General features: G+C 41.8%; 1 protein-coding gene across 3 annotated transcripts in view; it reads right to left on the reverse strand.

Moving 5' to 3' along the window:
• The window catches only part of RASGEF1B (RasGEF domain family member 1B), a 363,583-nt gene extending 340,348 nt beyond the window's left edge, over positions 1-23,235 (reverse strand). For 2 of the 3 annotated variants that reach the window (XM_021718720.1, XM_021718719.1), the window contains exon 1: positions 23,180-23,235. The gene's annotated coding sequence lies outside the window, so the exon portion shown is untranslated. The remainder of the gene's footprint in view (positions 1-23,179) is intronic. The other variant, XM_008070344.1, reaches the window with a different exon arrangement.
• Positions 23,236-26,097: the final 2,862 nt, after the last annotated feature.

A 26,097-nucleotide genomic window follows, 5' to 3' on the forward strand; every position in this document is an offset into this window, starting at 1 on the left:
CTCAGCCTTCCAAGTAGCCGGAACTACAGGCACGTGCTACCATGCCCAGCTAATTTTTTGATTTATTGTAGCGATGAGGTCTCGCCTGCCCAGGCAGGTCTCGAACCGGCGGGCTCAGGCAATCCACTCACCTCAGCCTCCCAAAGGCACGGGATTACAGGCTGAGCCACCGAGCCCGGCTTGGCATTAATTTTTAAAAGACAAATCTTTAGACTGGACATGCAGAAGAGATATTTGTATTACTCGGAAGTCCCCAAATTGTGTTTACATGGTCACTTCCTCTATCACACAGACAAATCCCTGACCAACCCTTGCAACAACCTCAGGAGTTGAAAACAGCGTGCCTGCCATGTAATCTATGTTTCCCACTTTGACTGTTTTGATCCCCCATTTGTGTGCTCCATAGTCTTCAAATTAACGTAACTGCACAATCATCAGACATGAATGGTGCATCCACGTATTCATTCATTCGGCAATCATCCCTCTAGGCATTGCTTGTATCTTCATGGAATTACAATATACCTTGGGTTCATTCATTCGTTTGTTCACCATTCAACAGCCGTTCATTGAAAACCTGCTCTGTCCCAGGGTCTGGTCTGGATGTGCTGGAAAGACAGAAGTGACAACACTGCTGCTCCTGCTCTGGAAGAGATAACAGTACACAGGGTTCATCATAGTGTCCTTTATGAAGAAGGGCACTGCCCCAACTTCCATCCTCAGAAAGGGATGTAACATCAGAACACATTTCCCCCTAACTGGATCTTTCTGCTCTCTTCTGCCCTTAACGAACACTGTACAACTCTGGGTTTTTTGTTTGTTTGTTTGTTTGTTTTGTTGTTGTTGTTCAGTCAGGTTCTCACTCTGTCTCCCAGACTAGAGTGCAACGGCACGAGTCTCACAGCAGCCTCGGTCTCCTTAGCTCAGGCAATCCTTCTACCTCAGCCTCCTGAGTAGCTGGGACTATAGGTGCACACCACCACACCCAGCTAATTTTTTTTACTGTCTTTGTAGAGACAAGGTCTTGTTATGTTGCTCAGGCTGGTCTTGAACAACTGGGCTCAAGTGATCCTCCCACCTCAGCCTTCCAAATTGCTGGGATGACAGGCATGAGCCACCGTCCCCGGCCTATACAACTTCTTAAATCTTCCATTTCTGTCCTCCTATGGACGCCATAGAAAGGTTTCCATTCTGCCCCTTTCCTCATCTCCTCATGAGAGAACGGTCGTGCCCTTGCAGCAGATACACAGGTAACCCCCACAAACACTTCATCCGTTGGGCCTAAATACTATTATAGCCATTTGTCAAACAAGGAAATAAAGATTCTTCCTTCTAACCACACAAGTCTATGATGAAACCAGATCCTAGGTCTTGGTCTTTTTATTTCATCATGATGGCTCAAACATAATCTTCCCAAGTCAATCGATATTAGTTTCCAAGAGTTTACATAGTTACAAGTAGCTAACTTTATAGATTCAATCAGTTTTTTTCTTTTTTCCTGGAGTTGGGACTATTCTTTCATATAAGTTTTTTTTAAACTTCACTGAAATAGCAATAAAACAACATAAAGCCCAACTGGCAGGCTTTCCTGGCCAGGTCATGAATTTTCCCACCTGACCTAGCTGATCCCACTAGAAAGAGTTCCTCTGCAGACAAAAGGCAACTTTTAAAATGCTGAGGTGGCAAACTTAGTTCCAAGGATGTTGAATGAGCTGTTCAATAAGTGACCCAACTTCCTTTTTTATGAATGGAGGTCAAGATAAGAATCTATAGACACTTTGGCTTTCTCAATCCTTTAAAGCCAGGCATTGTTGAAATGCACATTACAGAGATAAAGAACATCAGAAAGTAGACATGGATTTCCTCTAGCAACTGACTGATGTCTGGAGAAACAAAAAGACCAAAATTTTGCTTAATTTACCCTCACACTTTTCTAGAACTAGAAGTCTTGTGAGGGAAGATTTGTTAGTACATTATCATGACATTCCAGTAGTCAGAATTAGGATTCTAAGGTTCTCTGTTTATGGAACTGAGTCACTGACCCTCTGAACATATATGTTTATAAACTAAGACATCTGGGAGCTGTTTTGGATGAAAGAGAGGGCAGAGGGAGGAAATTCAGGGCAAAGGGACAATATAGACAAGGAGGGCGTGGACCAGTATCATTGGGAAGAACAATGTGGCATGTGTCTTTCCTTTGAGTGTGGGAGCAAGACTTGAGGCCCACTCAGGAGGGTGGGAAAAGCAGGTCTGGATGGCGCTGTGTTCATAAAAGACTCTGTGAAACTCTAAGCATAAGCAGTGCTGGCTTGCAGCCCAAGGGCCCAGGTCTTGGCAGAGCTGGGAAGAAGAGAGTTCTCTCATGTCACTATTGAAGCACAGGATTCCAGAGCAGAGCCCTGCAACAGAGACTGACAGAGAAGCAGTGTTTTCACAGAACGTCGACAGCCAACACATGATAATTTTCCCTCAGATAACTGATTTCCATGACAAAACCTGAGAAGTCCACATGAAAAACTCCTGGAGACTTTCAGGAGCACATGGTCAGAGAAACCTAGCCAAGAACTAAGTTGCCTACATCAGCAGGTAGGGCTAGGAGTTTTGCTAAAAGGCAGTATTCGTTGTTGATGTTTGTACTCACAGCCTGCTGAGACCTGGGACATTCAGGTAAAGGACATTAGGTACAGCAAGAAATTCCGTAGTTCATTATTTTAAAATTTAGTAGGAAGAATTCAACTGAAGTGACAGAACAGTGTGTGAGAGGGGTAAATGTCCTGCTTGACAGCATGAGGGTGCTGGGTTCTGACCTTTCTCTCAACCAGACTCCTTAGGAATATTACAGGCCATTCCTCAGAATTCCCTTGAACACACGTATCCACCACCTTCTGCACATAAGTCAGACCAGCCCAGTCATATCATACAAAGCTGAAGTTCCATCTTTAAAAGCTTCAGGTGGACCCACTCCAGCAGCAGCCTCTGGGTAGATCAGCACTCCCTGCTTTCTTCTCCTCTTTTAGCTCCATCCCCAGGACACCCAGACCTCAACACAAGCCAGAAGACAAGAATCTCAGGCAGGATTCCTTAGACTCTGCCCTTTCAGCTAAATCCAATCAATCCAGTGTTAATAAGAATAACTGGAGGGTAGTTGCTCTGACAACTTCCTCAAGGAAGTTTTCAAAAGAGGAGCAGGATGAGGTGTGGTTCCAGTCACACTGCCTGGGTACCAAGTTAGTGCTACTGGCCCCTCCATAGCCTATCAGGAAGAGAGCTCCTAAGAAGAGATGACACTGTGTCTCACCCTTCCCCAAGGGGTCTCCGAACAGAGAGACAGCTTATCTATAAGCAGAATCATCATTCAATTAGGAAAGTGATGCCCAGGCTCTCACAATGTCCAGGGCAATCAGGGAGAGTTGGCAGTCCTTCAAGCACTGAGGACAGAGCCAGTCCAGAGGAAGATGATGATCTTGAGAAGGTACGGCTCAACCAGAACCCCCAAGAAAGATGACCCAGCAGCCAACACACCTCACAGAACCCTGAGCAGACCCCACCCCTCCCTTCCCTGAGTGGAGAGGCACATCCTGAGACAGGAATGGCCAATGCCAACAGAGACTCTGGGTGAAAAGATTCCTCATCCAAATTCCATGAGCCACACTAGAGAATGGGAGAAACCTTTCATAAGTGGGACATAGCTTACAGCCTCACAGAGTCCTAGACTGCAGGACCTTATCCCCTACAGAGCAGGACAGGAAGTGATCCGCCACTCTGGAGACAAGTAGGATGCTGTGCTAAAGCAACAGCTAGATATGCATGTCCTGCAACCCAGGAATTCAATTGCTACACAAGCACCCAAGCGAGAGAGTGCTTGTGGCCACCAAAAGCCATGTACAAGAATAATCATGGTAGTGTGATTCACAACAGGCTAAAACTGGAAAGCAACTAAAAAGTGCACCAACAGTTGAGTGGATGGATAAATTATTCTATGATCTGGCAATAGAAGACTGAACAACATGGGAGAGAACCATTGCTACATGCAATACCACAGAGATGCTCACAAACATACTGCTGGACAGAAGGAACCAGAAGCAAAAAGGCATATACAGTAAGACTTCATCTATTTTTACTTTATTTATTTATTTGTTTGTTTGTTTACTTATTCATTTACTTATTTATTTGAATTGGGGTCCACTCAGTCGTACAGACTGAAATACAGTGACTGACCACAGCCTTAACCTACTGGGCTCAGGCGATCCTTCCACCTCAGCCTCCCAAGCAGCTGAGACTACAGGTGGGCACTACCAAGCCCCGCTAATTTATTTTTTATTTGTTTTATCATTATTATTATTATTATCATCATCATCATTATTTTAGCTTTTGCAGAGATGAAGTCTCACTATGTTGCCCAGGCTGGTTTCTAACTCCTGGGCTCATCAATCCTCTCACATCAGTCTCCCAAAGCGCTGGGGTTACAGGCATGAGCCACCGCACCCAGCTAATTTTTTTGATTTATTGTAGTGACGAAGTCTCCCTATGTTGCCCAGGTTGGTCTCCAACTCCTAGGTTCAAGCAATGCTCTCACTTCATCCTCCCAAAGTACTGGACAGGGGTGAGCCACCACATCTGGCCTGATTTCATTTTCATAAAGTTCAACAACAGGCAAGATAAATCTATGGTGAAAGAGGTCTGAGAAGAGAGTACCTAGCTAGCAGCAGGAAGGAGTCAGCTGGGGTGCTGAGAGACTCTGTACCCAACGTGGACAGTGCACCCAGGGAAGGTACAACATGGACTGAACTAGTGTACTTAAAAGCTGCACATTATCTGTATGTAGGGTATAAGTCAATAACAAAGAAAAGAAGGGGGCGTGAATTTTTAAAATAATTGTGAGCATGCCTATTAACATGTGGAATTGACTTGAAATCAAATAGGAAGAAGTCAACTAAGTTTCCAAGAGTATACAGTAGGAGTTAAAAGGAATGCGGACGTTCTACCAGTGGGTGGCAGGCCAAGAAAGAAGCCCCTCCCCAAGGAGGCCATGTCTATCCTCACATGTGAGCTGGAGGAACAGTCAAAGCAAACCTCTCAGGGGGAGAGCAGCGACTTGGGAAATTATCCTCCAGAAACAGAAGTGAGGCCGAATCACAGATGAGCAGCCCACACAGAATCAGGACTACACACCCAGCAGCTGCGGCCAGTGTCCAGTTTCCCCTTTCTGATGGGAGTCCTTCCACCATTGTGTGTTGCATGCATGTGGGGTAGATGCTTTGTCATGGAGGGGTGGGGAGATCGTCTCCATACCAAGAGAAACTACATCCAGAAACAATACAGATACTCTCACGGAGTCCTGGTGTTCGGGTTTGATGTCAGCACTGGAAAGTAACTCTGTGAGGTGGACACTACTATTATCTCCATTTGAAAAATGAAGTGATGCAGGCTCAGAGAGGTTTAGTAACTTGGCTCAGCATCACAGAGTCACTAAGTGCTGGAGGCAGCATTTTGTGTGGGTAATTCAGCCCTGGAGTCTTCTAGCAGTTACATATAAACTGGAAATTATATCAGTTGGTGCTTTACTATAAATATTACATAATTTACATCACCAGTAAATATATAACTCATAACCCCATTTGATGTGTGGAAGTGCATTATCATGTTCTTTAGAAGCGTAAAAGATTTTTAGACATATGTTAAAGAACTAGATGGGGGGGGCCTAGGAAATGGGCAGGAAAAGAATGTCACCCACTGAGTTAAAGAGTGGCCCTGAAGGAAAGCCAGAGAAAGAAGCCAGATGCCCTGGGTGGATCATAACCTGAACTCACAGTCGGTACTCTCACTGTGGTCCATGACTTCTTCCTCAGTGCCTCTCTGAAAAGCAAGGTGAGAACATACTCTGTCTTTTCTTTTTTCTTTTTTTTTTTTTTGTTGGGGTCTCACTCTGTCACCCAGGCTGGAGTGCAGTGGCACAAACACGGCTCACCACAGCCTTCACCCCCTGGGTTCAGGCAATCCTTCTGCCTCAGCATCCCAAGTAACTGGTATTACAGGCATGTACTACCATGCCCGGTTAATTTTTTTTTTTTTTTTTTGTAGAGAAGAGGTCTCACTTTGTTGCCCAGGCTAGTCTCCAACTCCTGGACTCAAACGATCCTCCCACCTCAGTCTCCCAAAGTGCTGGAATTACAGGCATGAGCCACTGTGCCCGACCTTTTTCTCTGTCCTTTCTAAGCAAACCAAAGCAAGACTTTCAAGGGCATCCCTTGCAGCAACATGAGCAGAAGGTGTCGCAGGGAAGCACAAGAAGGGCATGAAAACATCTGCACACCTGCAGGAAGCTTCCTCAGAGACACCTGGCAGTTTTTGACACCTATGTCCCAAGTCACCGTAAGAGGCAGCAGAAGAGAGCTCCCTCAAAATACCTCATCACCTTGATAACATTGGAGAACCCAAGGTTCCCTAGTGAATAACTTTGAGATTTCCAGTGCTAACGCAAAATTATGCACTCTGATTCAGACAGGAGAGTGGTCTTCAGTTAGACGCCTCTGCTTGCTCTGAGTGCTTGTGGCTTCAGAGCACTCCGACAGACATGAAAAACAGCACTTTCCTCTTCATCCATGTCTCTCCTCTAGGATCACGTGAAAGGAGACTCTGCCAGCAACTTCTCTGCAGAGAACGCCTAGTGGAAGCAGATTTCCCATCAGAAGGACGCAGCACCTGTCTCACCCATGAAGACAGGTGGATGCTTGTTTGTGGCAGGCTTCGGGGGAGCAGCAGGTCGCTGGCAAGGGTCCTCTGCGTGCTTTTCAGGTACATTTGTGGCAAGCCACCAGCTCAAAGGCTAATTAATTGAAGGGCTCTCTTTGCCAGGGAGAGTGGTCATTTTGACATCTCAGCTGTACACCTGTGTTCATGAAGGTTCGGCCCTGGCTCAGCCTTCATCGCGTTTGATCTCCCTGGTGGGGAAAGCTAAGTGTCCAGAGTTACAATAATCATGTTAAGTACCAGTTTCCTTTGCCAAAAAAACAGTGCACTCTTTTCTTTATCCTTCCCTTGAGGAAAACTCCCACTGAGTCATTTACTGGGTTCTCTGCTTATCTTGCAATTCCACACAGCAGCACCATTTTTTTCCCCAACATATGTAGGCAGTTCTGCAAGCTTGCATGGTCTGTGGTTTTAAAGGAGATCATTAAATTGACGCTCAACCTCAAGCAGAACAGGACAGAGCTTATGATCTCTTGTGATGATATTTAAAGTGCCAGCAATTCGATGGGGTATACCACCCATCTCAATGGGGCAGGCAAGTCTTAGAGAAGACCATCCCCCATCCTCTGACCTAAATCACAAATAGTCCTCGGCCATGAGCAGATAGAACCTGTTCAGTAACCCAGAGATGTGGTTAGACACTGCCCTGGTAAGAAGTTAGAATGGAACAGATAGAACAGGTCAGTGTTCTCCAGGGAGGGTGACTCACAGCCTTTTCTTTGTTCCCAAAGCACTTCATTTATACATTTATTATAGCACTTACCCTGTTGTAATTCATTTAACCAAGTATAGTTTTATCTCCTCCACGCTAAACCATGAGCTCATTTGTGACAGGAATTCATTTATCTTTTATCCTTCAAATAATCCATGAAAGACTTTCAATATGTATTAAATAATTAATTAATTGGATTTAGATTAATCCAAACCAGCCTCCCAGCCAAGGTCTAATGATTTGAATAAATGTGGTGTGTCTGTGGGAGTTAGGACAGGGAGATGGAAACAACTTATAACTTACACTTTATTGCCTGATATGTAAGGTCAAACAAGCAAGGAAGGAAGGAAGGAGGAAGGGAGGAAAGGAAGGAAGGGAGAAAGGGAAGGAGAAGAGAGCAGAGAGGAGAGCTGTGTAAATAGAGAAATGAAGAAAAAGTGAAAGAAGAAGAAAGAAAAAGGAAAAAAAGAAATTTAAGTTATTGAGATGTACAGCCTTGAAATTATAGTTGTAATAAGTGATGTTATATCTATTAAAATGAGCCAAATACAGGCTCTCTTCCAAAGACAATGAACTGTTTGTGAGCAAAGTTGCAGTAATACTGAAATGCTAAAAAGCTAAATCTTTTTTTTTTAATCCTTGAAATGAATGTACTTAAGCAGCTACAATCTCTGTAAATAAAATCAGGCTTCAGGTGTCAAGCTAAATTTGCCTAATCTGACACTTATCTTTGCTTGAGCTGAGCAGAAACATAAAACTTAAATTATCAAAAACAAGTTGCATGAGAGTTTGGTGATAGGTCCAGAGATTGTCCGAAGGGAAGGGCAGGACTTCGGGATCTCTGAGGTTTCAAATGTCATGAAACATCACAATAAACTACCTCCAGCTGTTCAGATTTTCACACTGCAGTTGATACATTAGCAATGCTTTGGGGACTTCGGGGTGCATCCCTGACTCCACCTTTTTGATATTGTTACTGTTGTTACTGACAGAATTAAGAAAAGACAAAGTGAAACATAGCCCAAGCAGGAAACAACCCACATACAGTTGAAAGTATATTTTCACCAATGTATTTCACTGGCGTCAGATAACACTTTTTAAATACTACTAATTAATCCAGAGGGGCCTTTATTCTGTATATACTAAAAAGCAATCCTGTATTCACAAAGGCTTTTGCAGTTTTCCCCTGCCTAATTTATTACCAGTATTTGAAGGCCTGTGGCATGCCAGACATGATATGTGTTAAATACTTTCTATGATTTTCTATGCTATAGAAAGTATAACAAGTGCAAAAAGACAGAGAAAGAAACTGCTAGTGACATAAACACCCATTCTGGAAAGTTGTGAAAGACAGCGGGCTGAAATGACACACATGAGGCTCTGTAAAATACTGGACTTTTTTCCTAAAAAATTGTTTCCCACATTCTCATCCCCAGTATCACTGTGATTTTTTTTTTTTTTTTTTTTTTTTTTTTGAGTTGGAGTCTCACTCTGTCACCCAAACTGGAGTGCAGTGGCCGCTCCCGGCCACCGCAGCCTCGACCTGCTGGGCTCCAGCAATCCTTCCACCTCAGCCTTCCAAGTAGCTGGAACTACAGGCGCGTGCTACCAGCTAATTTTTTTTTATTTATTGTAGAGATGAGGGCTCGCCAAGTTGCCCAGGCGGGTCTCGAACCCGCGGCCTCAGGCAATCCACGATTGTTTTTATACTTATAATTCTTGCCTTACAAACTAAAAGAAGAAAAACTATGATGATTAGGGAAAATACAAGGGTTAACAATCAAGGGACATCAGAAAAAAACAGGGAAGAAGTAAGACCAACAAAACACAGCAGAGAAAGCCATGGATGGTGCCACTTTTGCCTGTTGGGCATCTACTCACCTCCCTGACTCTCCTTGGGGTACCAGCACTCCCTACTCATGGTGCAGCATTCAGGTGGCCCTAACCAGAGTCCTGACTTGGCACATAACCCAGGTCAGGTTAATGAACATATTCCAGTTCTCCAGGTATTGTGATTTATTCGTAGGTGATTACTTGTTCAACAAAAGTCAAATTCTGGAATTTCTCTTTGAATTATAGGTAAAAATATGTTATTCTTCCAATGGTTAGTCAGTAGCCATTTTAGTACATCATACAAAGATCCTGTTGGAAAATAAATCCAAAATTGAGGAAAGTACATCAAAGAGGTGACAAGAGAGAAATATGCATGACATCACTTCAGAATCTGGATCCATGGCTGGGTGTGGTGGCTTACACCTGTAATCCCAGCACTTTGGGAAGCCAAGGAGGATCACTTGAGGCCAGGAATTTGAGACCAGTCAGGAGCTCAAGACCAGCCTGGAGCTCAAGACCAGCCTGGGCAACATAATGAGACTTCATCTCTATGAGGATAAATAAAAAATTATCTGGATGTGCTGGCTCATGCCTGTAATCCCAGCTCTTTGGTAGGCTGAGACAGGAGGATCGCTTGAGGCTAGGAATTCACGACCAGCCTGGGCAACACAGGGAGACCTTATCTCTACAAAAAAAAAGAAAGAAAGAAAGAAAGAAAATCTGGATCCAGTAATAGCTGAAATCAACTATTCCTGGACTTTTTCAATTATGTAGGTCATTTTTCTTAAACCAGATGAGTTGGTTTATGTCATTTGTAACCACACTACAGAGTTCAAGGTCCCACAGTGTGTGTGACTTCCATGTGAGCAGTTTCAACCCTTCTGACAAAGAGCAAGTGTGTGTAGCTCCATTTCATGGATGACAAGTGAATAAGATTAAAAAGCACCTCTTGGGCACAGGCTAAGCCTGTCAGGATCACTGTGCCTGTCCCGCTCAATTTGCCTCCATTGTCTTTTTGTTGAAGAAGAAACCTAGTGGTTAACTCTCCTTGCAATGCACGTGACCTAAAGTCATGACAGGCAAAAGTCCCAGTCACTTTCCTCAGATTCAGCCATTAAGCTGGGCATGTGGTTTCTGATATGCCAATCCCATTTCTCAAGACCAGGCACATCCTTCAAACAAGCAAAAAGAGAAAAGAGAAGGGAAGAACCTGAGGAAACTTGTGCCAGGCAGCATCTAATTCCTGTCACATGTCATGGATCAACTCATACATTAAAAAGTAACATGAACCTAATTAGGTCATTAATATTCACTAATAAGTTGATTTGATAAATAATGAGGAACTCTCTCACACTGACCTAGAATGCTATCGACCATAAGTGAAAACTACTTTGGAAGCCTCATGAGCTCCTTACAAGTGGCTAAACAAATAACCTGAATTCTGGTGTCAGACAGCCTGCCTCTTACTCCTGGGTGACTTTGAACAAGTTAATGAACCTCTCTGTGCCTCCATCATCTGGGAATGGATATAGTAAAACAACGTACCTCCCAAGGCTGTTGCGAGTATGAAAGGCATTAATTCCCATAAGGGTTTGTTACAGTCACTGGCACACAGGAAACTGTCTGTAAACGTCCACCTTAAAGACTTCTGTCCACCCAGCCACACTGGCCTCCTTACTGTCCTGATTATGCCCCCGGCACTTTGTGGTCCTAGTGTTTTACACTGGTGACTCCCTCTGCCTGGAATGCATTTCTTCCAATGCTCTGTGTCACTAACTCACTCATATCCTCTCTGACCGCATGGTACCTTCCCAATGACCACCCTATTTAAAATGGCAATGCCCCTCCCCCAAGAGCCTCCAAACCCCCTATTTTTTTCATTTCACATTTTAAGATACTATATCATTATTTTGTGTATTAAGTCCTGTCTGTCTCTCCTACCAACAGAATAAGTAGCAAGATGATACCATCCTTTTGTAATTTATTTTATTCACAGATGTGAACCAGGTCTTGAAAATAGTAGCTCCTCAAAAAATTCTTTGGAAGTCTGGATGTGGTGGCATAGGCCTGTAGTCCCAGTTACTCAGACTATTAGAGTGGGAGGATTGCTTGAGCCCAGGAGTTTAAGGTCAACCTGGGTAGCACAGAGAGATTCGTGTCTCTTAAAAAACAAACAAAGATTAAATGAATTACTCCTAGTAACAGTTACCACCACTGTTTTCCATGAGAGCAACGAATAAAACCATAGAGTTTCAGAGCTAGAGAGGACCAGCAATGGAGATCATTGCTGGGGCAACGTCTGTTGTAAAGCGAGAAACAGGCCTCTACCCAAGACACTGCATATCATTAACTCTGTCTTGCCTAAGCCTGCAGGAGGATTCACTGGTCCAGGTGTGTAGTCTTTGACAGGTCAGGGTCACACTATGCAGCCACCACACTGGCTCCTTGATCTTGTATTTCTGAGGTCACCATGACACAGTTGTCTGTTTGGCAGTTGGCTTGAGCAGTGATTTAGGAGATCACAGTAATCATTAAGGGCAGAATGAAAACATAAAGAAACACAATCAACGTGGGAGGGAGAGGCAGGAAGGGTTGCTTTTGCCTACATAGATCGTTTATGGAAACACAAGGAAAAGCAAAGACCATGTTGCTGAATCAGAGGATGCAATCAGCTTGACTGCCCAGTGACCTGGTCCCATTTTGAGCAACACTGGCCAGGGTGATCATTCTTATTGAGGTAAGTTAAGTATTCTGATGACTCCACTTTTATTAATATAAAAAGAGTCGCAGGCCAGTGCAGAGATCCAATTTGCATGAACTCTACCCTATTCTTCATACCCATTCATCTTTTAATTTTTTTCTGCTTTGTTTCACATCTAGAGCACTTTACCATAGCTTAATAAAAAAATATAAAATAGAGTTCCACATCCATGAGTTCCATACCCGCAGATTCAATGACCAGGGGAAGATCCAAAACACAGTACTGGTGTGATGTGGCACCCCTGGATTCCAAGGGCTGACCTATCACATCCACAGGTTTTGTGGGGCGAACAGTGGGACTTGAACCTCAGAGGGTTTCAACAGTCTCAGGGGTCCTAGAGCCCCCACTGAGGGATGAGGTGTCCCCATGAACTCCCAAGCACACTAAGTAAAATTAAACATGTGCATACATGCACATGGGTACATGGGTGCATATGGAACCACAGCCCAGCCGATTATGATTCTGGAAAATCTGAAAGGAAAACTGGTAACAAAGGAAGGAGAAAAGTTGCTAGAGTGCCCTTGAGGCTCAGTAATACAGCGGCCAAGAATAAAGACTCCAGAGTCACAAGGGAAACACAATTGACAGCCAGAATTTTACCAAAACATCTTAGTACTTGACCAAGAAATCAGTGAACCCAAGCCAGTGACTGTGCTACTGAACACAGAACAGTTTATGGCATTCTCTCTCTCTCTCTCTCTCTCTCTCACACACACACATACACACACACACACACCACACACACACATACACACACACATAAATTGCAAAACCAAGGTGTGATTATTAAATGCCCTTTTGCATGTGTAATTTACAAGTCAACACCCCTCTATATCTGCTGCCTGTTTATACTATCTGGGCTGTTTGGAATTGCCATGAGAAAAATCTTTATTTTATGTGTAGCTCAAAATAGCTTTGGTTCAGGTGTGTTGTGGGGGAGGGGAGGTATGCTGCTCATTAGTGCTATTTCCAATCCATCCCTGAACCACACACTGCAAAGGTCAGATTCTTACAACTTATTGTTATGCAGATGCAGCCATAATAATTACAGTTCAAAGAGTATCAGAGCAACATATTTCAGGACATGTGCCCTCAACTGCCTTTCTTCTTTTTAGCAATGATACGGCTACAGACAGTGACTATATTATACAATCCACGGATCTCAACGAGCTATTTATTCTGAAGTGACAGGGACAATTGCAGTAGCTGCTGGGAAGAATAATGGGTATACCTGCATGGGCGGTGGTATGGTTAGCAGTGAGGCCCAATTCACCAAAATCCCCACATCCCAAAGACACCAGGTATGGCCACTGATGTGATTCTGCTACTGAATTTTAAAAATTGGTACCACTAAACTGTAAACCTAAGGTCAGTACGTTTTACTCAATGTAAATTAGACCTCAATCAAGGAAATGATTAGTATTTATTCCTTGATTCTTGCTGAGGGCAGGAGAAACACTGAAACAGGCCATGCCCTTCTCCCGGCTGTGAGACTATTTTCCACAACAAATTTGGATCCCATGAACTCCTATGACTTGGTTAGACCTTGGGTATGTGTGTCTTTCCATTTGAAAATTTCATTATCATAAGCCTGAGAATACAAAATTCCTCGCCTAGGTATATAACACGAGCATTATGGAGGAACTACCAGTATTTGCCCTACTCAATTATCTCCATGGCTACTACACTGCGAGCAAAAACATGCACATTTCCACAGCTCTTCATATTTATCAGCCTAAATCCTCCATCCACAGAAATGTTTCTTTCAGGGAAAAGAAAAGCCCCCAGCCAACTCCACCCACAGCATCTCTTTCCCTGGCCCACACCACAAGAATACATGTCATCTCCTCCGACAGATGGTGCCACAAATGCTCAAAGGAGATCAACATTCAGGAAAGATAATGGATTTATGTTTACTTGAGGGAGAGGGACGTTTTTATATTTTATTCTGCATCTCTAATAAGGTAAAAAGGAATTTTTCCTACTGGTGACTGCTCTAGGTGCTGGCATAAGAAGACATACAAAGAGGGGACTCTCTCCCTTCCTTTCTTTCCCACCTCAATTCTTCTTCTGGAGGCCTTCGGAGGAATAACACTATGCCAAGGTTATGAACTAACACACCTTATTAAACATCTGCTATGTGCTCAGCATTGTGTCGGGTGCTGGAAATACAGAAAAATGCATTCATTAAACAGGACTATTAGGAAGGTTTTATGCTTTGTTTATTAAGAAATGTTTTACCTCCACAGAACTAGAACCTATTATAATACTGATTTGAGCATATTCTAATTACTAAGAATTAGAGTTTCTAAGAATTCTCTTAAGAACTAGAGACTCCTATGAGGGCATTTCTCCAGTGCAACTACAGTTTAGCTTTTTTCCATGTGCTGATGTTGATCCAAGTATGTTGATGCATTTGCCTTGATATTGTTGCTCTTTTAGAGCAAGAGATAAAGTCTGACTCAAAGCTATTAAGGCTTGAATTGTTATCTGCAAGCATAGGGGTGGAATGATGGTGACCAACACCTACCAAGATACTCCTCTAAGAGTTTCACAAGGAACCATAGATTCAACCCTCACAACAATCCAATAGGTTGATGCAACTATATGTCTCGTTTTATAGATGAAACAAGGGAGGCCCAGAGAGACTCAGTAACTGGGCAGCGTTGCAGAGCTAATGAGCAGTGGAGTCACTGGAATACAATCCCAGAGCCTGTGCTCTTAGCCTCACATGGCACTACCTCTCGGGAGGCTAGTGTGGAAAAATGTAATGATAAAAACCCAAACCAAGCAGTAAGGCCTGGAAGGAAAGTACATGGAATTCAGAAGCACCTAGGCTTTTTAAAGATTTTTTTAAAGGGAGTGCACATGCATGTTCGTTCCATGGACATGTTATGTAGTGGTGGGATCTGGGTCTCCAGTGGCCCATTCCCCAGATAGTGAACGTTGTGCCCCTTAGGTCGTTTTTGAACCCTAAACCCCCTTTCCTCCTCCCCCTTTACTGGTGTCCCCAATGTCTATTATTTCCAGCTTTGTGACTGTTTAGCTCCCTTGTATGGCTGAGAACATGCAACAGAACTACCTATTCTTATCCCAAACATTGCAAGGAATGCTCACATTCTTTCTTCACTGGAAGAGAGAGAGAGGAAGAGAGGGAGGGAAGGAGACAAGAGAAGGGATGCAGGGAGGGAGGAAAAAACATGAGTAGCTCTCCTCTATCCAACAGTGTCACAACTGTCCTTCCTATAAATTAGTGGCCTGTGTTGGCACATATGAAAAAAGACAGAATGTGCAAGCATGCATATATCATCCTGTATCCAGCAGAGAGCCCCACAGCAAGTCAGCAGAAGCAGCACTCTGCCAAAAGTGAGCCTTCGTTGCTTCCAGAAATCTATTTTAAAAGTAAACAGCACTTACATTTAGTTGAAATGATACCCTTGGCTGTGCCTGCTCCAGAACACGGATTCTGTCATTCCGGAGGGGAACTGAGGAATTTCCTCCATGCCGACCGGGTTCACTTGGTCTCTGTGCCCTTTCTCAGGGCATGGGAAGAAACCGCCATGACCCACAGTATGGAAGTTCTGCCAAGAGGCTGGGGTCGTGGGAATCTGCCCAACCAGCTTTGTGGAAGTCAGTGAACACCCGCAGACGTTAAGTCTTGGTCTTTAAAAGGCTGAGGAGCCTTCTTATTATCATTATTATTATTATTTAAGAGTGAATATCTTAACCGCTGCTACTTCTATCCCGGGCTGTATTTACTGAGAGAACTATTCACCAATGTTGATGAAAAGTTTGAGGCTTCCAACAGCCCACTACATTTTACATTGTTAGTCACCTCTTCCTGAAGGAAAATCACCTTGTCTATGTGAATGAAGCATTACTGATATCTAGTAAAAATAAAAACTTCATCCAGCAGGCTGAGATCACACAAGCACATCCTCTGCAGTGCAAGGAGCTCGGCCAAAGCCAGGCACTTGAAGGACGCAATCAATACAGCCACAAACAGTCTCCCAGAATTCCTGCTGCCAATACATGGATTTCCTTAAGAAACCCCACATATTCTAAAACTAGTACTTATATACAGGAGAGGAATACAATTTCTAAATATTTTGTCTAAACTATTTTTAAAATAGTTTTTAAACTAAATTTTTCTGAACTATCCTTTTAAGTTATTAATAAGGGATAAGGTATTAGAAATTCAGGGTAGTGAGCAGGGTCAGACATACAGAGAGAAACAGAACTCCTCCCCAACAGAAAGGTATAGTAAACCATCAAAAGGGCAGCTGAATTTTAAAAATAAGCTTCCAACTTGAGGAAACTATTTCCATGACTAAATTCAGCGATTGTAGGTAAGATTCTAGGTCACCATATGTGGATCGAAATGGTAGCAGGATGGGGCAGGGCATTTTGATGCCAAACTGGAAAACCCACTGTTGTTCATTTTCCAGTAATCTGCAAAACAGACAAGCCTAAACTTTATCCCATCCCTGGGATCCATCTCATCCCTAACCCTCGCCCCATCCATCACCTTCATTCTTCCCTCCTAGCCTGTCTCTAACCTGTGCCCCAAAGGTGGGAGTCCCAGGGGACAGAGTGAGAAGGATATTCCCTTGCACAGTACCTATACTCTCATTAAAGCGTTGGAAAGTCCATAGTGCTGTGTCAGAATGCCTCTGTGCAAAAGTTGCCAAGTCAAAATTACTGGGTCCAAACATCTTGCACTGAGAGATGTAAAAGTACCAAGATACAAAGCTAGAAACATCGATGAACATAAAATAGGGGCACGAGACACCATGAATCATGCTTGAGGATGATTCTCTGGTGCTCGCCAACCCACATACATCCCTGAAATGTCAACTTCAGCTAAATCATAGGATGGGGAGGTTGTAGAGGGGAAAAAGAGAAAATATGCATGAGGCCCATCCTCTGATAGTCTGTCTGACTTGAGCTTAATATGTGCCCTGAAGTAAGTCATTTCCTGTATTGGCACATTCATTTTTTTCCTCTGTAAAATGTTAACAATAGCAACCGCCTTGCAATAGAAGGCACTCAATAAATAATCCTTAATGAATGAATGAATAAATGAATTCATGTATCTCCCCTAGATGTTTCAAATTAAGGAGGTTTTTCAAATTAAGGAGTAAACTGGTCTTTAGCTTAAAATAAGGACAAGTGTTCTTCAAACTCTATAAAATGGTGTTTGGGAGGCAGGCCTTGGGAGATTTGCCATTTTTGGCTAAACAACACACTTCCAACTCCCCAGCTATCCATTAACACCTTATGTTAGTGCAGAAATAACTTTCATCAATAAATCCTGAATATAAACATTCTTTTCTTAACTCTTGTGAAAAGAAATAAAGGTTGCCTTTTAGAACAAAATGATCCCAGAATGATCTCGCACTAATTGACAATCATGTATATAGCAAATCCATTCATTGAGTAAACATTTACTGAGTTCACTACCTGTGAGGTATTGTTTTACTATTCCTAACAGAATCAGTCATTGTTCCTTACCTCCAAGAGCTGATAGTTTAGGAGAAAGCCAGACCTATAAATAAGTATTTAAAATCCAATGGGAGGAGGCAGAAAAATCCTAAAAGTGGTTTGGCGTCAGACTGCCTGGATTCACATCCTGGCCTGACATCTATGACTCAAGCAAGTTTTTTAATGTCTCTAGGCCTTGATTTCTTTGTTTGTGAAATGATAATAATAATTGCTCATCTCAGAGGGTTATTATAAAAATCAAATTAAATAATCCATGTAAAGCACTTCTCACAGGGCTGGGAACATGATAAACATTTGACATGTTGTGTGATTGCTGTTCTATGTTATACTAAGTACTAAAAATATTATACAAAATATTATGAACTCAATAAGTAAAACCTCTCACCTTTCCTGAAAAAAATCCATAAAGTCTTTGAAGGGTCTATCTATGGAAGAATAGATGTTTTCCAAGTGGCCAAGAGGAGAGGAGAACATTCTAGAAAGAGGAGATAGTCTGTACACAGGCACAAAGTTACCAAAGAGTTTCCCATTCAGAAGCAGCCTGCAGAGGTCTCCAGACCCCAGCACAGAGCAGAGAGCCAGTGAAGCTGGAGCCCGTGGGAGTCACTCCTCAAGCTGGGGTGGGACTGGAGACCATGAGTTAGCAATGGCTTCTTAAGAGGAGTCGGGGCTGGGCTCAGTGGCTCAGCCTGTAACTCCAGCACTTTGGGAGACCGAGGCAAGTGGACTGCCTGAGCCCACGGGTTTGAGACCAGCCCGGGGAACTTGGCGAGACCTCCGTCTCTATAATAAAATCAAAAAATTAGCTGGACATTGTAGTGCACACCTGTAGTTCCAGCTACTTAGAAGGCTGAAGCAGAAGGATTGCCGAAGCCAATGCTGGGGTGGCCATGAGTGTGCCAGTGCACTCCAGCCTGGGCAACAGAGACTCTAACTTAAAAATTAAAAAAAGAGTCAGGTTCTTTCCAGATGACATTGAAATCCCTCAGATGTTTTTAAGTCAGAGTTTGACATGAACGGCATGTTTGTTGTTCATTTGTTTTCCAGAAAGCAACTCTGATTGTATTCTGGAAAGTGGAGTGGATGGGGGACACGTGACATAAGGAAAGAGCCAGGAGGGAGAGACTGCAACCTTCCAAAGGAGGCTGAGGAGGCCAGGGAAGAGCTGAAGGGTAGGTCCAGGCACATCTCAAAATGGATCTTGCAGGATTTGACAGCTAGTGTCTGTGACAAGTAAAGGGAAGGGAGAATGGCACTGAGACTTCTGGCTTGGAACTGTGAAGCCAATACCCGGGTAGTAAATACACGAGGAGAATGCTCAGAACAGGGAAAAGTTTTGTTTATGTCTGGGCTTCATCTTTGGGATACCAAAATGGAAAAGACCTCCAGTCAGTCAGCAACACAGACCTTGGGCTCAGAAGAGAGACTTAATTATTTGGGACACAGATTTGAGAATGATGTTCTGAAGACAGAGCCCATTTGAATGGACAAGATTGCCCAGAGGTTGCTAGTCATGTGAATGGAGCTATCTATGCAAAATATCATGGGGACTTATTTGTAGACTGAATAAATACTGTAGAAATAGTAAACTTTGACATTAGTAATATATTTTTCAAAGTCCCTCTTGATTTCCCTGTCTATAAAATAGAAAACTAATAACATTTATGTAAACAATTTATAATGTCTTTTTTCAAATGTACCACTTCATGAATGGGTAACATAGTTACACAGACTCAAAGAGACTGAACAATCATATCACCTCCCTGCAAAAAAGAAAAAAAGTAGATACCTTAGCCAGAGTCATCCAATGACATGGTTGCATTCTGGCTCCATGCTTCCATAACTCTTAACCAGAGGCAAATTATGCCCCTTCTTCCTTCCTTCCTATCACAGGGCAAGACGTGTCCCTCCCTCTAAGAGCAATTCTGTTCTGTGGCATCCCAAGTCTTCGATCTCCTCAGTGTCCTACTCAGTGGACGTTCCCCTCCCTCTCTATGGATCCTCATCTTCTCTTCCTATGTCTCTTTTCTAATAGTATTTAAACATACTTGAATGTCCTGGCTTGAAATATTCTCTCTCGGCCCCATAGCCGAGAGATAATATTTACTTACCTCTCGACTTCCTTTTACAAAAAATTCCTTTAAGAAGACTCTAGTGTATCATTTTTATTTCTTCATATTGATCTCAATAAAACCAACAGTAGCCGATGGTACTAATAAAACCAACAGATATTTTCAATCCTTCTTTTACTTAACCTCTCAGCAATAGTCTTGATACTTATGACTACCTCTTTTTCTATTTATTTATCTTTTTTGTTGACTTGACTTCTGAGATATCACATTCTTCTGGTGTCTTCCAACCTCTATGGCTTCTCAATTTCCTTCAAAGTCCACAGTCGTCTCCTAGCTTTTATATGTTAACTCTCCTGAACGTTCTTGAAAACCCTTCTCCTGGTCACTCTATGCCCCTCTCTGGACAATCTTACCCTTTCCCTCCTTTTCAATTATTCTTTGTATGCTTTTTCTTCTCATATCTGCATATTCAACCCAAAATACTTTCCTAAATTATAAATCAACATGCCTAACTGTCTTCTAGTCACCCTTACTCAAAGATCCCTTACACACCACAAAATTGACATGTACACATCTGAACTCATCAATTTCTTCCCTAAACCTAGTCCTCAGCTAGTAGTTCTCACCTCAGAAAATAGCATCAATATTCTGCCACTGGCTCATGTCGGAAATCTGGGAATTGTCTTTAGCTACCTCCTCTCCTATATATCCTTTTGATTATTATCATGTCCTGTTGATTTTATTCCCCTACTATTTGTTGATCCCTGTTGCCATTACTCTGACCCTGGCCACTTACCTCTCTTGCTTAGATTATAGCAGTAATCTTATACTTGGACTTCACATCTAAAATTTTGCTTCTTCTGTCCTTCAGCAGCCAAGTGATCTTAAAATAAAAATCATATTACGTCATACATACCTACTTTCCCAAATTCAAGCCCTTTAAAATTTCTTGTTACCCTTATAAGAATGCACACTTTCAATATGGTTGTACCAGGCCCTCCATGGTCAGGCTTCTTTGGCTCGCCTTCTCCATTTCAAATGTCCCCAAACACTGGGAACTCTCCCCTCACCTCCAGACATTCACACCTGCTATTCTTCCACTAGCACCTTGTCCTCATGTAGCCAAATCTCATCCATTCTTTGGATTTCTGCTTGAATATCATTTCTTTGGAGTTTTCCCTGACCCCTAGATAAGGTTAGGTTCTCCTGATATGGGGTCCCATATACTCTCACCTTAAAAATCAATTATACCATTCATCACATGCTTGCCAATTACTTGTTCATGACTGTCTATAAGTTCTGTGAGGGTAAAGATCAGACACAGGTGACTTGGTCATCATGATAGCCCATGCATGTCACATAGCAGGTGTTCTGTGATCACTTGTTATATCTGATTGGATGGATAAAAGTAAAGGCATAAAATTGGACTGTGCTACTCTAATTTGTGTGTGGAACTGGAAGAAGCAGTACATAAGCTAAATAACAGAACTGGGCTGATAAATTATCTTGATTGATCAAAATTTTTAAAATAAATAGAAGTAACTATAATGACCTACATTCATATTTAAGGAATCATTTATATACATATAAAATAAAGTTATGTTTTAATAGCAGCTCATGTGAAAATGTCTTAAGGCCATGTACAAAGACTTCAAGCCTCACATGGCCAACAGAAGGATATGGCTTATAAATGGAAAGTGATGCCAACTTATGCTGAATTACTACCACACTCAGGAAAGCCTCTCATGATAGCTTGTGTCTTATGCTGGACCTGGCATACACCAAGAGTGTAAGCAAAGCTTGTTGAGTGAAGAGTGAGAAGTCCCATGATGATCTATGCCAGATAGACCACACCTGGAGAATTATATACAATTCTTGACATCAATAGCAAAGACTGTGAGAGGAAAAAATAGGACAACCAGGTCTAGAAGCAATAATAATAATAGCTAATATAGCACTCACTATGTGATGGGCATTTCTGTAAGCCCTTTTATATATATTCATATATACATGTATATATGTATAAATATATACATATATGTATAATCATATACTATATGAGGTAGATATAATTATTATCCCCATTTTACAGATGATAAAAGTGGGGCACCAATGGGTTGTCATCAACCCAAAGTCACATAAGTAGTAAGTGGCAGAGCCAGGTTTCAAAACCAGACAACCAGATCTCACAGTCCATGCTCTTAGAAACCAATCATATCAATGTCCTACTAGAAATGAAGAAGGAAAATTATTCATCTGGAGATAGGAGTGAGAGGAGACTCAGAAAAAAAAGCATATTAACTGGCTTTAGAGTTAAATATCCAGGTAGAAATATAAAGGAGGCAGATATTGGCTCAGTAGAATGAAGAGCTTCCTAATACTTTGCATTGTCTCACAATTGCTCAGGAAGGCTCACTGGAGTCCCTGTCAACAGAACATCCAGATAGAGGCTAGAGGTTCAGCTACAAATGATGTCAATACAGTCCCATCCTAGTAAAAAGGTGAGCCTAGAGATCCCCTTGAGTTTCTCCATTCTCTAAGATCTATGATTCTAAAAATAACACATGGTCCTCATTCTCAGGCGGCACACAACTCAACACAGAGCAAGGCAAATGGCAGAACCAATCAAGGTGGAGAGTTAGTAGGCAATTAGAAATTATCAAAATAACAAAACGGATGAAATTTAGAGCAATGAGCCCTCACACTGCCTTTGAAGATAAATATCCTTGCTCCCTACCTGCTTCCACATCAAGCAACATTAGAAACGGAAACAGCACAGCAGAATATGTCATGGTATAAAATTCTAAGAAATGCCATGTACCTAATATATTATGCACAGATCAACTCCTTATGCACCTGGTTTGCCATATCAATAGATAGTGTCAAAGAATTTATTTGAGTTGTTTAGACTGTGAAATCGTTTCTTTCCTCCAAAAAAGGAGAAGATCTAGTTAAGTCTGAGATTAAAGAGGTGGATAAAAGTGACCCCTGGCCTATGAAAGGCAGGAATTAGACATGCTGCTGCAGCCGGCAGTCTTCAGACATGATCTACTACAGGGACGTCCTCCATCAGATGTTAGCGAAGCTAATCCTTTGCAAAGCATGACAGCTTCTCCAACTTGACTGTGGTGAGTCCAAACCAGATTTGTATGCTCCGTGATCTGCTTTCAAAATACAAAATCATTTTTACCTTGTATTGAGTTTAAGTTTATTAGGTTTAAATTCACAAACAAAGATGCAGATGCCCACAGTGCAGTTTATACAACATGCCCTGACCTTCCCTGATGTTCATCTCACAGAATAAAATGTCAGAGAATTGTGAGATAGAAATGTACAGAATCAGAGCTTCTCATAACAAAATGCTGTCGAACAGAAATGGAGTGCCCCAAACTCTTAAGTGAACGGTTCACATTTCCATCTCTAAAGAAAGAAGGTCATAATATGCCACCAGAACATTCTCACAGATACATAGCTTTTCAGCTGAATGTCACCAACTCTGAAGCCTTTCTTACTCTGACAGCATACTGAAATTCTTAGATGCTGACTTACCTTTTTGCAGTCAGATAAGGACTTCTCACTGGCCAATGTGTTGAAAATAGTGGTCTATAAGACAGGAAGGTGGAAAACACATCAGAACTGTCAATGTATAATGATATCAACCGTTCCCTGCTCATTTCAACCCAAGGTAGGCACCACCTCCTACAACCCACTGACTTCTCTGGATTTTAAGTTGTGCTTCCTTTTGCTGTTCCCACAGCTGCCCTACCCAAGCAGGAACGTTCATTATAAGCCAACAACCACTCAATGAAGTAAGGACGCTTATTTATCTTCATTTTACAAACAAGGTCACTGAAGTGCAATTAGACCCATTGCCAAGGATCACATAACCTGGATATAGTTAGGTCAGGACACAAAGCCAAACAGGCTGATTCCAGAACCCACTTTCAACCACAAATAGTACTCTATCTTGAAGAGATATGTGTAAAATGTTAGACAGTAAACTGTATAAAATCATTCAAATGACATCTGATATAAGCCTGAGTGGTAGAGGGGAGTTACTTCCTACTGTTTTAAGTCTGAACAGTAGTACCAGGGCTGGCTATATCCTTCCCACTTAATACATTCACTCTCCCTGTGGCTGACTTCTTACAAACAAGGAAGGGGTTCAAAAAAATGGGATTATTTTCTGGAGGGTAGGCCCCTTGTGGTACAGGCTTCTCCTGCTAGGTAAGTATTCTAGGAACTCATTGGTATCAGTGTACCAGATAGTGTTGTCGTGAGAGGCTGCATTCAGCTTCAGATAATTTTTTTTGGGGGGGGAGATTTCTTTCAACACATTTGCACCTTTCATGATGGGTGATTTATGAGCACACCTGACCACAACACCTTGAGTGTTCAGCAGTTTTTGACCAAAAACAGCATGACCCCCATGCCCTACTCTCCCTATTCACCTGATCTTACCCCAGTGACTTTTGTTCGTTTGTTTGTTTCCCCAAATGAAAAAAGCCCTCAGAGGAAAATGTTTTGCTGATGTGGAAGAGGTGAAACAAAAAATGGCAAAAGCACTAAAAGGCATCAAAATGGACAAGTTCAAAAACTCTTTTGAGTCGTGGAAAAAGTATCACAATAGATGCATTACATCAAACAAACAGTAGTTTGAAAGTGACTGAAGTTTGAACATGTATGAATAAATACACGATTTTTATAAATAAATTCTGTGTTTTTAGGCACACATATGAAACATATGTGTGCATATTTGCTTGACCTAATTGAGGCACTCAAAAGGCACTTAAGCATCAAGGCTATTCCAGGATTACACTCAAGTGTTCCTTTTGTAGTATCCTGTGAACAGATGCATAGATATGGCCAGCCACACAAATGGCATTGAGTTATTTTTTTGTAAATCTCTTTACTTTTCTTTAATTATAAAACTAACATTTATTCCTAATAAATCAATCCCCTTCATACCTTTTTCTCCTGAGGTAACCAATAATAGAAATTCATATTTGTCCTTCCACACTTTCCCTAAGTGCACATACTGTATAAAAGCTTCTTTCTTTTTTATGATCATACCATTCTACTTTAGAATATATTCTCAATATCTATCCAGGTCAGCTCTTACAGATTGACTCATTCTTCTTAATAGCTATATAACATTTCATAATATGTATATATCATGCTTTATCTTTCCCTTACTCAGGAACTTTTGGTGGTTCCAAGGTTTTGGTTCTTTTTTTATTGCTATAACAAATTGTACTGCAGTAAACATTCTTGTATATATAAGCAATATATACATATATGCATCATGTGTATGTATATATATATATGTATGTATGAGTGTGTGTATTATATTTATACTGATAATTTTATTTTGGTTGAATAGGGCCAAATAAATCAAAGGAATGTATAACAAACAAAGACTTTGGTATGGCTGGAAAATCGAATGTATATAAATTTTCTCCTATTCTTTTCTCATATAACATCATAAAAATATTTACCACCCCACCTAGGGTTTTGTTTTATTTTGGAACAAGTATGAGAGAAAGCTAAGAGACTAAGTCAGCACATATTCTGATCCAAATCATTATGTATTGTTAAAGGACAGAAAACACAGATACATATATCTGTGTATCTGAAAAGAGAAGATGCACATATTAAAAAGTGTCTACAATTTAAAAAATTAAGTTCAAGGTTTAGGTTGGGTGTGATCTTCAGTTATGGTTTGCTGGTAGCTTTTATTTCATTTGCAAGGGAAGGGATAAATGTTACTGAGAAAGTCTGACCCCAAAAAAAGGAAAACAAAAAGAAGGGAAGAATTTTGGTGGTAGAAGAAAAGAGGAAAAACAAAAGACAAAAAGAAGGACAAGATGAAACATTTACAAAAACCAGGCAGAGGTAGCTTCCTTATCAAGAAAAAGGAGAAAATGGTTCCCATAGAGAAACAGCCATCTTTGATCACAGAGGATGAGGGCACATGAGTTGTTCTTATCATGGTCCACCATGACAAATGGCAAGGGGTGGTAGGACATAGACTTGTAAGTTCCGTGTCATCTTGCCCTTATGTCTTAGTTTCTCTCATTTTTATATTCCTTGGGGACCAGTAAGGACAGAGAGAAAAGCTAAGGAATCAGGTCTCTCTCTCCATGCTACAGAGAACCACTCCACCCACAATTTCCCATTGAACGTCTTCTCTATGACTTTTCATCATCCTTCTTTGTACACATGAGCACTGTGTCATGAGAGAGGTCTTAATGTTCACTCTCAGATTCTGCTCCAAGAAGGTAAAAATCCAGTGAGGCTTGGTCATTGCAGTAGGCCCATTACCTAGCCCAGTGATTGACACAAAAAAGGTATCCAATAAAAATGCACTGAACAGATGCAAAAGAAAATAACACCAAGCAAAACTGCCATTCTTATCCCAAGACATTGTTTTGGAAGCACAGTGCTAGAAAAGCATTCCACAAGTA

This window comes from Carlito syrichta, unplaced genomic scaffold, assembly GCF_000164805.1.
Source record: "Carlito syrichta isolate Samal-C Ts95f unplaced genomic scaffold, Tarsius_syrichta-2.0.1 Scaffold313359, whole genome shotgun sequence".
NCBI lineage: Eukaryota > Metazoa > Chordata > Mammalia > Primates > Tarsiidae > Carlito > Carlito syrichta.